The following is a 15,414-nucleotide window of genomic DNA, read 5'->3' as shown; positions in this document are numbered from 1 at the left end:
CTGCTGCTGCTGCCAGCCTGCCTACCTGGCTTAACAGTTTCCAGCCAGGGTGACATCACAGTAGGGCAGATAGGACCAATGGCGGCTGCTGCTGCTGCTGCTGCTGCTGCTGCTGCTACTGCCAGCCTGCCTGCCTGCCTGGCTGAACTGTTTCCGGCCAGGGTGACATCACAGTAGAGCAGGCAGGGCACCTGGCTGCTGCTGCTGCTGCTGCCAGCCTGCCTACCTGGCTTAACTGTTTCCAGCCAGGGTGACATCACAGTAGGGCAGGCAGGACCAATGGCTGCTGCTGCTGCTGCTGCTGCTGCTGCTGCTGCTGCTGCTACTGCCAGCGTGCCTGCCTGGCTGAAATGTTTCCGGCCAGGGTGACATCACAGTAGAGCAGGCAGTGCACCTGGCTGCTGCTGCTGCTACTGCTGCTGCTGCTGCTGCTGCTGCAGCTGCCAGTCTGCCTACCTGGCTTAACTGTTTCCGGCCAGGGTGACATCACAGTAGAGCAGGCAGGGCACCTGGCTGCTGCTGCTGCTGCTGCTGCTGCTGCTGCTGCTGCTGCTACTACTACTACTGCCAGCCTGCCTGCCTGCCTACCTGGCTGAACTGTTTCCAGCCAGGGTGACATCACAGTAGAGCAGGCAGGGCACCTGGCTGCTGCTGCTGCTGCTGCTGCTGCTGCTACTACTACTACTGCCAGCCTGCCTGCCTGCCTACCTGGCTTAACTGTTTCTAGCCAGGGTGACATCACAGTAGGGCAGGCAGGACCAATGGCTGCTGCTGCTGCTGCTTCTGCCATACTGCCTGCCTGCCTGCCTGGCTGAACTGTTTCCGTCCAGGGTGACATCACAGTAGAGCAGGCAGGGCACCTGGCGGCTGCTGCTGCTGCCAGCCTGCCTACCTGGCTTAACTGTTTCCAGCCAGGGTGACATCACAGTAGGGCAGGTAGGACCAATGGCGGCTGCTGCTGCTGCTGCTGCTGCTGCTGCTGCTGCTGCTGCTGCTGCTACTGCCAGCCTGCCTGGCTGGCTGGCTGAACTGTTTCAGGCCAGGGTGACATCACAGTAGAGCAGGCAGGGCACCTGGCTGCTGCTGCTGCCAGCCTGCCTACCTGGCTTAACTGTTTCCAGCCAGGGTGACATCACAGTAGGGCAGGCAGGACCAATGGCTGCTGCTGCTGCTGCTTCTGCCATACTGCCTGCCTGCATGCCTGGCTGAACTGTTTCCGGCCAGGGTGACATCACAGTAGAGCAGGCAGGGCACCTGGCTGCTGCTGCTGCTGCTGCTGCCAGCCTGCCTACCTGGCTTAACTGTTTCTAGCCAGGGTGACATCACAGTAGGGCAGGCAGGACCAATGGCTGCTGCTGCTGCTGCTTCTGCCATACTGCCTGCCTGCATGCCTGGCTGAACTGTTTCCGGCCAGGGTGACATCACAGTAGAGCAGGCAGGGCACCTGGCTGCTGCTGCTGCTGCTGCTACTGCAAGCCTGCCTGCCTGCCTGCCTGGCTGAACTGTTTCCGGCCAGGGTGACTTCACAGTAGAGCAGGCAGGGCACCTGGCTGCTGCTGCTGCTGATGCCAGCCTGCCTACCTGGCTTAACTGTTTCCAGCCAGGGTGTCATCACAGTAGGGAAGGCAGGACCAATGGCTGCTGCTGCTGCTGCTGCTGCTGCTGCTGCTGCTGCTTCTGCCTGCCTGCCTGCCTGCCTGCCTAGCTGAACTGTTTCCGGCCAGGGTGACATCACAGTAGAGCAGGCACGGTAATTGGCTGCTGCTGCTGCTGCTGCCAGCCTGCCTATCTGGCTTAACTGTTTCTAGCCAGGGTGACATCACAGTAGGGCAGGCAGGACCAATGGCTGCTGCTGCTGCTGCTTCTGCCATACTGCCTGCCTGCCTGCCTGGCTGAACTGTTTCCGGCCAGGGTGACATCACAGTAGAGCAGGCAGTGCACCTGGCTGCTGCTGCTGCTGCCAGCCTACCTACCTGGCTTAACTGTTTCCAGCCAGGGTGACATCACAGTAGGGCAGGTAGGACCAATGGCGGCGGCTGCTGCTGCTGCTGCTGCTGCTGCTGCTGCTGCTGCTGCTGCTGCTACTGCCAGCCTGCCTGCCTGGCTGGCTGAACTCTATCCGGCCAGGGTGACATCACAGTAGAGCAGGCAGGGCACCTGGCTGCTGCTGCTGCTGCTGCCAGCCTGCCTACCTGCCTTAACTGTTTCCAGCCAGGGTGACATCACAGTAGAGCAGGCAGTGCACCTGGCTGCTGCTGCTGCTGCTGCTGCTGCTGCAGCTGCCAGCCTGCCTACCTGGCTTAACTGTTTCCAGCCAGGGTGACATCACAGTAGGGCAGGCAGGACCAATGGCTGCTGCTGCTGTTGCTGCTGCTGCTGCTGCTGCTGCTGCTGCTAGTACTGCCAGCCTGCCTACCTGGCTTAATTGTTTCCAGCCAGGGTGACAATACAGTAGGGCAGGCAGGACCAATGGCTGCTGCTACTGCTGCTGCTGCTGCTGCTGCTGCTGCTACTGCCAGCCTGCCTGCCTGGCTGGCTGAACCCTATCCGGCAAGGGTGAGATCACAGTAGAGCAGGCAGGGCACCTGGCTGCTGCTGCTGCTGCTGCCAGCCTGCCTACCTGGCTTAACTGTTTCCAGCCAGGGTGACATCACAGTAGAGCAGGCAGTGCACCTGGCTGCTGCTGCTGCTGCTGCTGCTGCTGCAGCTGCCAGCCTGCCTACCTGGCTTAACTGTTTCCAGCCAGGGTGACATCACAGTAGAGCAGGCAGTGCACCTGGCTGCTGCTGCTGCTGCTGCTGCTGCTGCTGCAGCTGCCAGCCTGCCTACCTGGCCTAACTGTTTCCAGCCAGGGTGATATCACACTAGGGCAGGCAGGACCAATGGCTGCTGCTGTTGCTGCTGCTTCTGCCATACTGCCTGCCTGCCTGCCTGGCTGTACTGTTTCCGGCCAGGGTGACATCACAGTAGAGCAGGCAGGGCACCTGGCTGCTGCTGCTGCTGCCAGCCTGCCTACCTGGCTTAACTGTTTCCAGCCAGGGTGACATCACAGTAGGGCAGGCAGGACCAATGGCTGCTGCTGCTGCTGCTGCTGCTGCCAACCTGCCTGCCTGGCTGAACTGTTTCCGGCCAGGGTGACATCACAGTAGAGCAGGCATGGCACCTGGCTGCTGCTGATGCTGTTGCTACTGCCAGCCTGCCTGCCTGCCTGCCAGGCTGAACTGTATCCGGCCAGGGTGACTTCACAGTAGAGCAGACAGGGCACCTGGCTCCTGCTGCTGCTGCTGCCAGCCAGCCTACCTGGCTTAACTGTTTCCAGCCAAAGTGACATCACAGTAGGGCAGGCAGGACCAATGGCTGCTGCTGCTGCTGCTGCTGCTGCTGCTGCTGCTACTGCCACTGCCAGCCTGCCTGCCTGCCTGGCTGGCTGAACTGTTTCCGGCCAGGGTGACATCACAGTAGAGCAGGCAGGGCACCTGGCTGCTGCTGCTGCTGCTGCTGCCAGCCTGCCTACCTGGCTTAACTGTTTCCAGCCAGGGTAATATCACACTAGGGCAGGCAGGAATAATGGCTGCTGCTGTTGCTGCTGATGCTGCTGCTGCTACTACTACTACTACTACTACCAGCCTGCCTGCTTGCCTGCCTGGCTGAACTGTTTCCAGCCAGGGTGACATCACAGTAGAGCAGGCAGGGCACCTGGCTACTGCTGCTGCTGCTGCTGCTGCTGCTGCTGCCAGCCTGCCTACCTGGCTTAACTGTTTCCAGCCAGGGTGACATCACAGTAGGGCAGGCAGGACCAATGGCTGCTGCTGCTGCTGCTGCTGCTGCTGCTGCTGCTGCTGCTGCTAGTACTGCTAGCCTGCCTACCTGGCTTAATTGTTTCCAGCCACTGTGACATCACAGTAGGGCAGGTAGGACCAATGGCTGCTGCTGCTGCTGCTGCTGCTGCTGCTAGTACTGCTAGCCTGCCTACCTGGCTTAATTGTTTCCAGCCAGGGTGACATCACAGTAGAGCAGGCAGGGCACCTGGCTGCTGCTGATGCTGCTGCTGCTGCCAGCCTGCCTAAATGGCTTAACTGTTTCCAGCCAGGGTGACATCACAGTAGGGCAGGCAGGACCAATGGCTGCTGCTGCTGCTGCTGCTGCTGGAGGTGGTGGTGCCTGCCTACCTGCCTGCCTGCCTGCCTTAACTGTTTCCACCCAGGGCAATTTCACACGTCCGCAGGCCGGGCAGAGAACGGAACGTCGGCCCGGTCTATCCGCCGGAGCAGGCAAGGGAGGTAGACCGGGCCTCCAGCACCCGGAGGCCCGGACTACCCGCATAGGCGTCTATGGCGGGTAGACCTGGCCTCCGGGCCTCAAGCCGGCCGGGCCTGAAGACACCGCCGCTTCCCCCCGGGCAGGACAGTCCTGCCCGGGCTTAATTCTCCACTCTTGGGGTGGGGCATCGCCGGCTGTTAATGCTCCCCTTCCCCAAGACGATCCACCCCCCCTTCCCGGGCTTTATGCTCGTCTCACCCCGTGGAGGTAGGCCTCTGGTGGAGGGAAGCGGGCAGGCGGGCAGGCCAGGGGCTGACGAAAGCTCCACCAACGTCTACCTGCTGCTGCTGCTGCTGCTGCTGCTGCTGCTGCTGCTCCTGCTACTGCCAGCCTGTCTGCCTGCCTGCCTGGCTGAACTGTTTCCGGCCAGGGTGACTTCACAGTAGAGCAGGCACGGTACCTGGCTGCTACTGCTGCTGCTGCCAGCCTGCCTACCTGGCTTAACTGTTTCTAGCCAGGGTGACATCACAGTAGGGCAGGCAGGACCAATGGCTGCTGCTGCTGCTGCTTCTGCCATACTGCCTGCCTGCCTGCCTGCCTGGCTGTACTGTTTCCGGCCAGGGTGACATCACAGTAGAGCAGGCAGGGCACCTGGCTGTTGCTGCTGCTGCCAGCCTGCCTACCTGGCTTAACTGTTTCCAGCCAGGGTGACATCACAGTAGGGCAGGTAGGACCAATGGTGGCTGCTGCTGCTGCTGCTGCTGCTGCTGCTGCTACTGCCAGCCTGCCTGCCTGGCTGGCTGAACTGTTTCCGGCCAGGGTGACATCACAGTAGAGCAGGCAAAGCACCTGGCTGCTGCTGCTGCTGCTGCCAGCCTGCCTACCTGGCTTAACTGTTTCCAGCCAGGGTGACATCACAGTAGAGCAGGCAGGGCACCTGGCTGCTGCTGCTGCCAGCCTGCCTACCTGGCTTAACTGTTTCCAGCCAGGGTGACATCACAGTAGGGCAGGCAGGACCAATGGCTGCTGCTGCTGCTGCTTCTGCCATACTGCCTGCCTGCATGCCTGGCTGAACTGTTTCCGGCCAGGGTGACATCACAGTAGAGCAGGCAGGGCACCTGGCTGCTGCTGCTGCTGCTGCTGCCAGCCTGCCTACCTGGCTTAACTGTTTCTAGCCAGGGTGACATCACAGTAGGGCAGGCAGGACCAATGGCTGCTGCTGCTGCTGCTTCTGCCATACTGCCTGCCTGCATGCCTGGCTGAACTGTTTCCGGCCAGGGTGACATCACAGTAGAGCAGGCAGGGCACCTGGCTGCTGCTGCTGCTGCTGCTACTGCAAGCCTGCCTGCCTGCCTGCCTGGCTGAACTGTTTCCGGCCAGGGTGACTTCACAGTAGAGCAGGCAGGGCACCTGGCTGCTGCTGCTGCTGATGCCAGCCTGCCTACCTGGCTTAACTGTTTCCAGCCAGGGTGTCATCACAGTAGGGAAGGCAGGACCAATGGCTGCTGCTGCTGCTGCTGCTGCTGCTGCTGCTGCTGCTTCTGCCTGCCTGCCTGCCTGCCTGCCTAGCTGAACTGTTTCCGGCCAGGGTGACATCACAGTAGAGCAGGCACGGTAATTGGCTGCTGCTGCTGCTGCTGCCAGCCTGCCTATCTGGCTTAACTGTTTCTAGCCAGGGTGACATCACAGTAGGGCAGGCAGGACCAATGGCTGCTGCTGCTGCTGCTTCTGCCATACTGCCTGCCTGCCTGCCTGGCTGAACTGTTTCCGGCCAGGGTGACATCACAGTAGAGCAGGCAGTGCACCTGGCTGCTGCTGCTGCTGCCAGCCTACCTACCTGGCTTAACTGTTTCCAGCCAGGGTGACATCACAGTAGGGCAGGTAGGACCAATGGCGGCGGCTGCTGCTGCTGCTGCTGCTGCTGCTGCTGCTGCTGCTGCTGCTACTGCCAGCCTGCCTGCCTGGCTGGCTGAACTCTATCCGGCCAGGGTGACATCACAGTAGAGCAGGCAGGGCACCTGGCTGCTGCTGCTGCTGCTGCCAGCCTGCCTACCTGCCTTAACTGTTTCCAGCCAGGGTGACATCACAGTAGAGCAGGCAGTGCACCTGGCTGCTGCTGCTGCTGCTGCTGCTGCTGCAGCTGCCAGCCTGCCTACCTGGCTTAACTGTTTCCAGCCAGGGTGACATCACAGTAGGGCAGGCAGGACCAATGGCTGCTGCTGCTGTTGCTGCTGCTGCTGCTGCTGCTGCTGCTGCTAGTACTGCCAGCCTGCCTACCTGGCTTAATTGTTTCCAGCCAGGGTGACAATACAGTAGGGCAGGCAGGACCAATGGCTGCTGCTACTGCTGCTGCTGCTGCTGCTGCTGCTGCTACTGCCAGCCTGCCTGCCTGGCTGGCTGAACCCTATCCGGCAAGGGTGAGATCACAGTAGAGCAGGCAGGGCACCTGGCTGCTGCTGCTGCTGCTGCCAGCCTGCCTACCTGGCTTAACTGTTTCCAGCCAGGGTGACATCACAGTAGAGCAGGCAGTGCACCTGGCTGCTGCTGCTGCTGCTGCTGCTGCTGCAGCTGCCAGCCTGCCTACCTGGCTTAACTGTTTCCAGCCAGGGTGACATCACAGTAGAGCAGGCAGTGCACCTGGCTGCTGCTGCTGCTGCTGCTGCTGCTGCTGCAGCTGCCAGCCTGCCTACCTGGCCTAACTGTTTCCAGCCAGGGTGATATCACACTAGGGCAGGCAGGACCAATGGCTGCTGCTGTTGCTGCTGCTTCTGCCATACTGCCTGCCTGCCTGCCTGGCTGTACTGTTTCCGGCCAGGGTGACATCACAGTAGAGCAGGCAGGGCACCTGGCTGCTGCTGCTGCTGCCAGCCTGCCTACCTGGCTTAACTGTTTCCAGCCAGGGTGACATCACAGTAGGGCAGGCAGGACCAATGGCTGCTGCTGCTGCTGCTGCTGCTGCCAACCTGCCTGCCTGGCTGAACTGTTTCCGGCCAGGGTGACATCACAGTAGAGCAGGCATGGCACCTGGCTGCTGCTGATGCTGTTGCTACTGCCAGCCTGCCTGCCTGCCTGCCAGGCTGAACTGTATCCGGCCAGGGTGACTTCACAGTAGAGCAGACAGGGCACCTGGCTCCTGCTGCTGCTGCTGCCAGCCAGCCTACCTGGCTTAACTGTTTCCAGCCAAAGTGACATCACAGTAGGGCAGGCAGGACCAATGGCTGCTGCTGCTGCTGCTGCTGCTGCTGCTGCTGCTACTGCCACTGCCAGCCTGCCTGCCTGCCTGGCTGGCTGAACTGTTTCCGGCCAGGGTGACATCACAGTAGAGCAGGCAGGGCACCTGGCTGCTGCTGCTGCTGCTGCTGCCAGCCTGCCTACCTGGCTTAACTGTTTCCAGCCAGGGTAATATCACACTAGGGCAGGCAGGAATAATGGCTGCTGCTGTTGCTGCTGATGCTGCTGCTGCTACTACTACTACTACTACTACCAGCCTGCCTGCTTGCCTGCCTGGCTGAACTGTTTCCAGCCAGGGTGACATCACAGTAGAGCAGGCAGGGCACCTGGCTACTGCTGCTGCTGCTGCTGCTGCTGCTGCTGCCAGCCTGCCTACCTGGCTTAACTGTTTCCAGCCAGGGTGACATCACAGTAGGGCAGGCAGGACCAATGGCTGCTGCTGCTGCTGCTGCTGCTGCTGCTGCTGCTGCTGCTAGTACTGCTAGCCTGCCTACCTGGCTTAATTGTTTCCAGCCACTGTGACATCACAGTAGGGCAGGTAGGACCAATGGCTGCTGCTGCTGCTGCTGCTGCTGCTGCTAGTACTGCTAGCCTGCCTACCTGGCTTAATTGTTTCCAGCCAGGGTGACATCACAGTAGAGCAGGCAGGGCACCTGGCTGCTGCTGATGCTGCTGCTGCTGCCAGCCTGCCTAAATGGCTTAACTGTTTCCAGCCAGGGTGACATCACAGTAGGGCAGGCAGGACCAATGGCTGCTGCTGCTGCTGCTGCTGCTGGAGGTGGTGGTGCCTGCCTACCTGCCTGCCTGCCTGCCTTAACTGTTTCCACCCAGGGCAATTTCACACGTCCGCAGGCCGGGCAGAGAACGGAACGTCGGCCCGGTCTATCCGCCGGAGCAGGCAAGGGAGGTAGACCGGGCCTCCAGCACCCGGAGGCCCGGACTACCCGCATAGGCGTCTATGGCGGGTAGACCTGGCCTCCGGGCCTCAAGCCGGCCGGGCCTGAAGACACCGCCGCTTCCCCCCGGGCAGGACAGTCCTGCCCGGGCTTAATTCTCCACTCTTGGGGTGGGGCATCGCCGGCTGTTAATGCTCCCCTTCCCCAAGACGATCCACCCCCCCTTCCCGGGCTTTATGCTCGTCTCACCCCGTGGAGGTAGGCCTCTGGTGGAGGGAAGCGGGCAGGCGGGCAGGCCAGGGGCTGACGAAAGCTCCACCAACGTCTACCTGCTGCTGCTGCTGCTGCTGCTGCTGCTGCTGCTGCTCCTGCTACTGCCAGCCTGTCTGCCTGCCTGCCTGGCTGAACTGTTTCCGGCCAGGGTGACTTCACAGTAGAGCAGGCACGGTACCTGGCTGCTACTGCTGCTGCTGCCAGCCTGCCTACCTGGCTTAACTGTTTCTAGCCAGGGTGACATCACAGTAGGGCAGGCAGGACCAATGGCTGCTGCTGCTGCTGCTTCTGCCATACTGCCTGCCTGCCTGCCTGCCTGGCTGTACTGTTTCCGGCCAGGGTGACATCACAGTAGAGCAGGCAGGGCACCTGGCTGTTGCTGCTGCTGCCAGCCTGCCTACCTGGCTTAACTGTTTCCAGCCAGGGTGACATCACAGTAGGGCAGGTAGGACCAATGGTGGCTGCTGCTGCTGCTGCTGCTGCTGCTGCTGCTACTGCCAGCCTGCCTGCCTGGCTGGCTGAACTGTTTCCGGCCAGGGTGACATCACAGTAGAGCAGGCAAAGCACCTGGCTGCTGCTGCTGCTGCTGCCAGCCTGCCTACCTGGCTTAACTGTTTCCAGCCAGGGTGACATCACAGTAGGGCAGGCAGGACCAATGGCTGCTGCTGCTGCTGCTGCTGCCAGCCTGCCTGCCAGGCTGAACTGTTTCCGGCAAGGGTGACTTCACAGTAGAGCAGACAGGGCACCTGGCTCCTGCTGCTGCTGCTGCCAGCCTGCCTACCTGGCTTAACTGTTTCAAGCCAGGGTGACATCACAGTAGGGCAGGCAGGACCAATGGCTGCTGCTGCTGCTGCTGCTGCTGCTACTGCCAGCCTGCCTGCCTGCCTGGCTGGCTGAACTGTTTCCGGCCAGGGTGACATCACAGTAGAGCAGGCAGGGCACCTGGCTGCTGCTGCTGCTGCTGCTGCTGCTGCTGCTGCCAGCCTGCCTACCTGGCTTAACTGTTTCCAGCCAGGGTAATATCACACTAGGGCAGGCAGGAATAATGGCTGCTGCTGTTGCTGCTGCTGCTGATGCTGCTGCTGCTGCTGCTGCTACTACTACTACTACCAGCCTGCCTGCCTGCCTGCCTGGCTGAACTGTTTCCAGCCAGGGTGACATCACAGTAGAGCAGGCAGGGCACCTGGCTGCTGCTGCTGCTGCTGCTGCTGCTGCTGCTAGTACTGCTAGCCTGCCTACCTGGCTTAATTGTTTCCAGCCAGGGTGACATCACAGTAGGGCAGGTAAGACCAATGGCTGCTGCTGCTGCTGCTGCTGCTAGTACTGCTAGCCTGCCTACCTGGCTTAATTGTTTCCAGCCAGGGTGACATCACAGTAGAGCAGGCAGGGCACCTGGCTGCTGCTGATGCTGCTGCTGCTGCCAGCCTGCCTAAATGGCTTAACTGTTTCCAGCCAGGGTGACATCACAGTAGGGCAGGCAGGACCAATGGCTGCTGCTGCTGCTGCTTCTTCCATACTGCCTGCCTGCCTGCCTGGCTGAACTGTTTCCGGCCAGGGTGACATCACAGTAGAGCAGGCAGGTCACCTGGCTGCTGCTGCTGCTGCCAGCCTGCCTACCTGGCTTAACTGTTTCCAGCCAGGGTGACATCACAGTAGGGCAGGTAGGACCAATGGCGGCTGCTGCTGCTGCTGCTGCTGCTGCTGCTGCTGCTGCTGCTGCTACTACTACTACTACCAGCCTGCCTGCCTGCCTGCCTGGCTGAACTGTTTCCAGCCAGGGTGACATCACAGTAGAGCAGGCAGGGCACCTGGCTGCTGCTGCTGCTGCTGCTGCTGCTGCTGCTGCTGCTGCTGCTAGTACTGCTAGCCTGCCTACCTGGCTTAATTGTTTCCAGCCAGGGTGACATCACAGTAGGGCAGGTAGGACCAATGGCTGCTGCTGCTGCTGCTGCTGCTGCTGCTGCTGCTGCTGCTGCTAGTACTGCCAGCCTGCCTACCTGGCTTAATTGTTTCCAGCCAGGGTGACATCACAGTAGGGCAGGCAGGACCAATGGCTGCTGCTGCTGCAGCTGCTGCTACTGCCAGCCTGCCTGCTTGCCTACCTGGCTGAACTGTTTCCGGGCAGGGTGACATCACAGTAGAGGAGGCAAGGCACCAGGCTGCTGCTGCTGCTGCTGCTGCTGCTGCTGCTGCCAGCCTGCCTACCTGGCTTAACTGTTTCCAGCCAAGGTGACATCACAGTAGGGCAGGCAGGACCAATGGCTGCTGCTGCTGCTGCTTCTGCTGCTGCTGTCAGATGCCAGCCCTGCCTGCCTGGCTTAACTGTTTCCAGCCAGGGTGACATCACAGGAGAGGAGGCAGTGCCACTGGATGCTGCTGCTGCTGCTGCTGCTGCTGCTGCTGCTGCTGCTGCTGCTGGAGGTGGTGGTGCCTGCCTACCTGCCTGCCTGCCTGCCTTAACTGTTTCCACCCAGGGCAATTTCACACGTCCGCAGGCCTGGCAGAGAACGGAACGTCGGCCCGGTCTATCCGCCGGAGCCGGCAAGGGAGGTAGACCGGGCCTCCAGCACCCGGAGGCCCGGACTACCCGCATAGGCGTCTATGGCGGGTAGACCTGGCCTCCGGGCCTCAAGCCGGCCGGGCCTGAAGACACCGCCGCTTCCCCCCGGGCAGGACAGTCCCGCCCGGGCGTAATTCTCCACTCTTGGGGTGGGGCATCGCCGGCTGTTAATGCTCCCCTTCCCCAAGACGATCCACCCCCCCTTCCCGGGCTTTATGCTCGTCTCACCCCGTGGAGGTAGGCCTCTGGTGGAGGGAAGCGGGCAGGAGGGCAGGCCAGGGGCTGACGAAAGCTCCACCAACGTCTACCTGCTGCTGCTGCTGCTGCTGCTGCTGCTGCTACTGCCAGCCTCTCTGCCTGCCTGCCTGGCTGAACTGTATCCGGCCAGGGTGACTTCACAGTAGAGCAGGCACGGTACCTGGCTGCTGCTGCTGCTGCTGCCAGCCTGCCTACCTGGCTTAACTGTTTCTAGCCAGGGTGACATCACAGTAGGGCAGGCAGGACCAATGGCTGCTGCTGCTGCTGCTTCTGCCATACTGCCTGCCTGCCTGCCTGGCTGTACTGTTTCCGGCCAGGGTGACATCACAGTAGAGCAGGCAGGGCACCTGGCTGCTGCTGCTGCTGCCAGCCTGCCTACCTGGCTTAACTGTTTCCAGACAGGGTGACATCACAGTAGGGCAGGTAGGACCAATGGTGGCTGCTGCTGCTGCTGCTGCTGCTGCTGCTGCTGCTGCTGCTACTGCCAGCCTGCCTGCCTGGCTGGCTGAACTGTGTCTGGCCAGGGTGACATCACAGTAGAGCAGGCAAAGCACCTGGCTGCTGCTGCTGCTGCTGCCAGCCTGCCTACCTGGCTTAACTGTTTCCAGCCAGGGTGACATCACAGTAGGGCAGGCAGGGCACCTGGCTGCTGCTGCTGCTGCTGCTGCTGCTGCCAGCCTGCCTGCCTGGCTGAACTGTTTCCGGCAAGTGTGACATCACAGTAGAGCAGGCATGGCACCTGGCTGCTGCTGATGCTGTTGCTACTGCCAGCCTGCCTGCCTGCCTGCCAGGCTGAACTGTTTCCGGCCAGGGTGACTTCACAGTAGAGCAGACAGGGCACCTGGCTCCTGCTGCTGCTGCTGCCAGCCTGCCTACCTGGCTTAACTGTTTCCAGCCAGGGTGACATCACAGTAGGGCAGGCAGGACCAATGGCTGCTGCTGCTGCTGCTGCTGCTACTGCCAGCCTGCCTGCCTGCCTGGCTGGCTGAACTGTTTCCGGCCAGGGTGACATCACAGTAGAGCAGGCAGGGCACCTTGCTGCTGCTTCTGCTGCTGCTGCTGCTGCTGCCAGCCTGCCTACCTGGCTTAACTGTTTCCAGCCAGGGTGACATCACAGTAGGGCAGGCAGGACCAATGGCTGCTGCTGCTGCTGCTGCTGCTGCTGCTAGTACTGCTAGCCTGCCTACCTGGCTTAATTGTTTCCAGCCAGGGTGACATCACAGTAGAGCAGGCAGGGCACCTGGCTGCTGCTGATGCTGCTGCTGCTGCCAGCCTGCCTAAATGGCTTAACTGTTTCCAGCCAGGGTGACATCACAGTAGGGCAGGCAGGACCAATGGCTGCTGCTGCTGCTGCTTCTTCCATACTGCCTGCCTGCCTGGCTGAAATGTTTCCGGCCAGGGTGACATCACAGTAGAGCAGGCAGGTCACCTGGCTGCTGCTGCTGCTGCCAGCCTGCCTACCTGGCTTAACTGTTTCCGGCCAGGGTGACATCACAGTAGGGCAGGTAGGACCAATGGCGGCTGCTGCTGCTGCTGCTGCTGCTGCTGCTGCTGCTGCTGCTACTGCCAGCCTGCCTGCCTGCCTGCCTGCCTGGCTGAACTGTTTCAGGTCAGGGTGAAATCACAGTAGAGCAGGCAGGGCACCTGGCTGCTGCTGCTGCTGCTGCTGCCAGCCTGCCTACCTGGCTTAACTGTTTCCAGCCAGGGTGACATCACAGTAGGGCAGGCAGGACCAATGGCTGCTGCTGCTGCTGCTGCTAGTACTGCCAGCCTGCCTACCTGGCTTAATTGTTTCCAGCCAGGGTGACATCACAGTAGGGCAGGCAGGACCAATGGCTGCTGCTGCTGCTGCTGCTGCTACTGCCAGCCTGCCTGCTTGCCTGCCTGGCTGAACTGTTTCCGGCCAGGGTGACATCACAGTAGAGCAGGCAGGGCACCTGGCTGCTGCTGCTGCTGCCAGCCTGCCTACCTGGCTTAACTGTTTCCTGCCAGGGTGACATCACAGTAGGGCAGGTAGGACCAATGGTGGCTGCTGCTGCTGCTGCTGCTGCTGCTGCTGCTGCTGCTCCTGCCAGCCTGCCTGCCTGCCTGGCTGAACTGTTTCCGGCCAGGGTGACATCACAGTAGAGCAGGCAGGGCACCTGGCTGCTGCTGCTGCTGCTGCCAGCCTGCCTACCTGGCTTAACTGTTTCCAGCCAGGGTGACATCACAGTAGGGCAGGCAGGACCAATGGCTGCTGCTGCTGCTGCTGCTGCTGCTGCTGCTGCTGCTGCTGCTGCTACTGCCAGCCTGCCTGCCTGCCTGAACTTTTTCCGGCAGGACCAATGGCTGCTGCTGCTGCTGCTGCTGCTACTGCCAGCCTGCCTGCCTGCCTGGCTGGCTGAACTGTTTCCGGCCAGGGTGACATCACAGTAGAGCAGGCAGGGCACCTTGCTGCTGCTGCTGCTGCTGCTGCTGCTGCTGCTGCTGCCAGCCTGCCGACCTGGCTTAACTGTTTCCAGCCAGGGTGACATCACAGTAGGGCAGGCAGGACCAATGGCTGCTGCTGCTGCTGCAGCTGCTGCTGCTGCTAGTACTGCTAGCCTGCCTACCTGGCTTAATTGTTTCCAGCCAGGGTGACATCACAGTAGAGCAGGCAGGGCACCTGGCTGCTGCTGATGCTGCTGCTGCTGCCAGCCTGCCTAAATGGCTTAACTGTTTCCAGCCAGGGTGACATCACAGTAGGGCAGGAAGGACCAATGGCTGCTGCTGCTGCTGCTTCTTCCATACTGCCTGCCTGCCTGGCTGAAATGTTTCCGGCCAGGGTGACATCACAGTAGAGCAGGCAGGTCACCTGGCTGCTGCTGCTGCTGCCAGCCTGCCTACCTGGCTTAACTGTTTCCGGCCAGGGTTACATCACAGTAGGGCAGGTAGGACCAATAGCGGCTGCTGCTGCTGCTGCTGCTGCTGCTGCTGCTGCTGCTGCTGCTGCTGCAGCTACTGCCAGCCTGCCTGCCTGCCTGCCTGGCTGAACTGTTTCAGGTCAGGGTGACATCACAGTAGAGCAGGCAGGGCACCTGGCTGCTGCTGCTGCTGCTGCTGCTGCTGCTCCTGCCAGCCTGCCTGCCTGCCTGGCTGAACTGTTTCCGGCCAGGGTGACATCACAGTAGAGCAGGCAGGGCACCTGGCTGCTGCTGCTGCTGCTGCCAGCCTGCCTACCTGGCTTAACTGTTTCCAGCCAGGGTGACATCACAGTAGGGCAGGCAGGACCAATGGCTGCTGCTGCTGCTGCTGCTGCTGCTGCTGCTGCTGCTGCTGCTACTGCCAGCCTGCCTGCCTGCCTGAACTTTTTCCGGCCAGGGTGACATCACAGTAGAGCAGGCATGGCACCTGGCTGCTGCTGATGCTGCTGCTACTGCCAGCCTGCCTGCCTGCCTGCCTGGCTGAACTGTTTCCGGCCAGGGTGACTTCACAGTAGAGCAGACAGGGCACCTGGCTGCTGCTGCTGCTGCTGCCAGCCTGCCTACCTGGATTAACTGTTTCCAGCCAGGGTGACATCACAGTAGGGCAGGCAGGACCAATGGCTGCTGCTGCTGCTGCTGCTGCTGCTGCTGCTACTGCCAGCCTGCCTGCCTGCCTGCCTGGCTGAACTGTTTCCGGCCAGGGTGACATCACAGTAGAGCAGGCAGGGCACCTGGCTGCTGCTGCTGCTGCTGCTGCCAGCCTGCCTACCTGGCTTAACTGTTTCCAGCCAGGGTAATATCACACTAGGGCAGGCAGGAATAATGGCTGCTGCTGTTGCTGCTGCTGCTGCTGCTGCTGCTGCTGCTGCTGCTGCTGCTGCTGCTACTACTACTACTGCCAGCCTGCCTGCCTGCCTGCCTGCCTGGCTGAACTGTTTCCAGCCAGGGTGACATCACATTAGAGCAGGCAGGGCACCTGGCTGCTGCTGCTGCT

This window comes from Hemicordylus capensis, chromosome 3, assembly GCF_027244095.1.
Source record: "Hemicordylus capensis ecotype Gifberg chromosome 3, rHemCap1.1.pri, whole genome shotgun sequence".
Lineage (NCBI taxonomy): Eukaryota > Metazoa > Chordata > Lepidosauria > Squamata > Cordylidae > Hemicordylus > Hemicordylus capensis.
The sequence above is the reverse complement of the archived record's forward strand: the minus strand, read 5'-3'. Positions refer to the sequence as shown.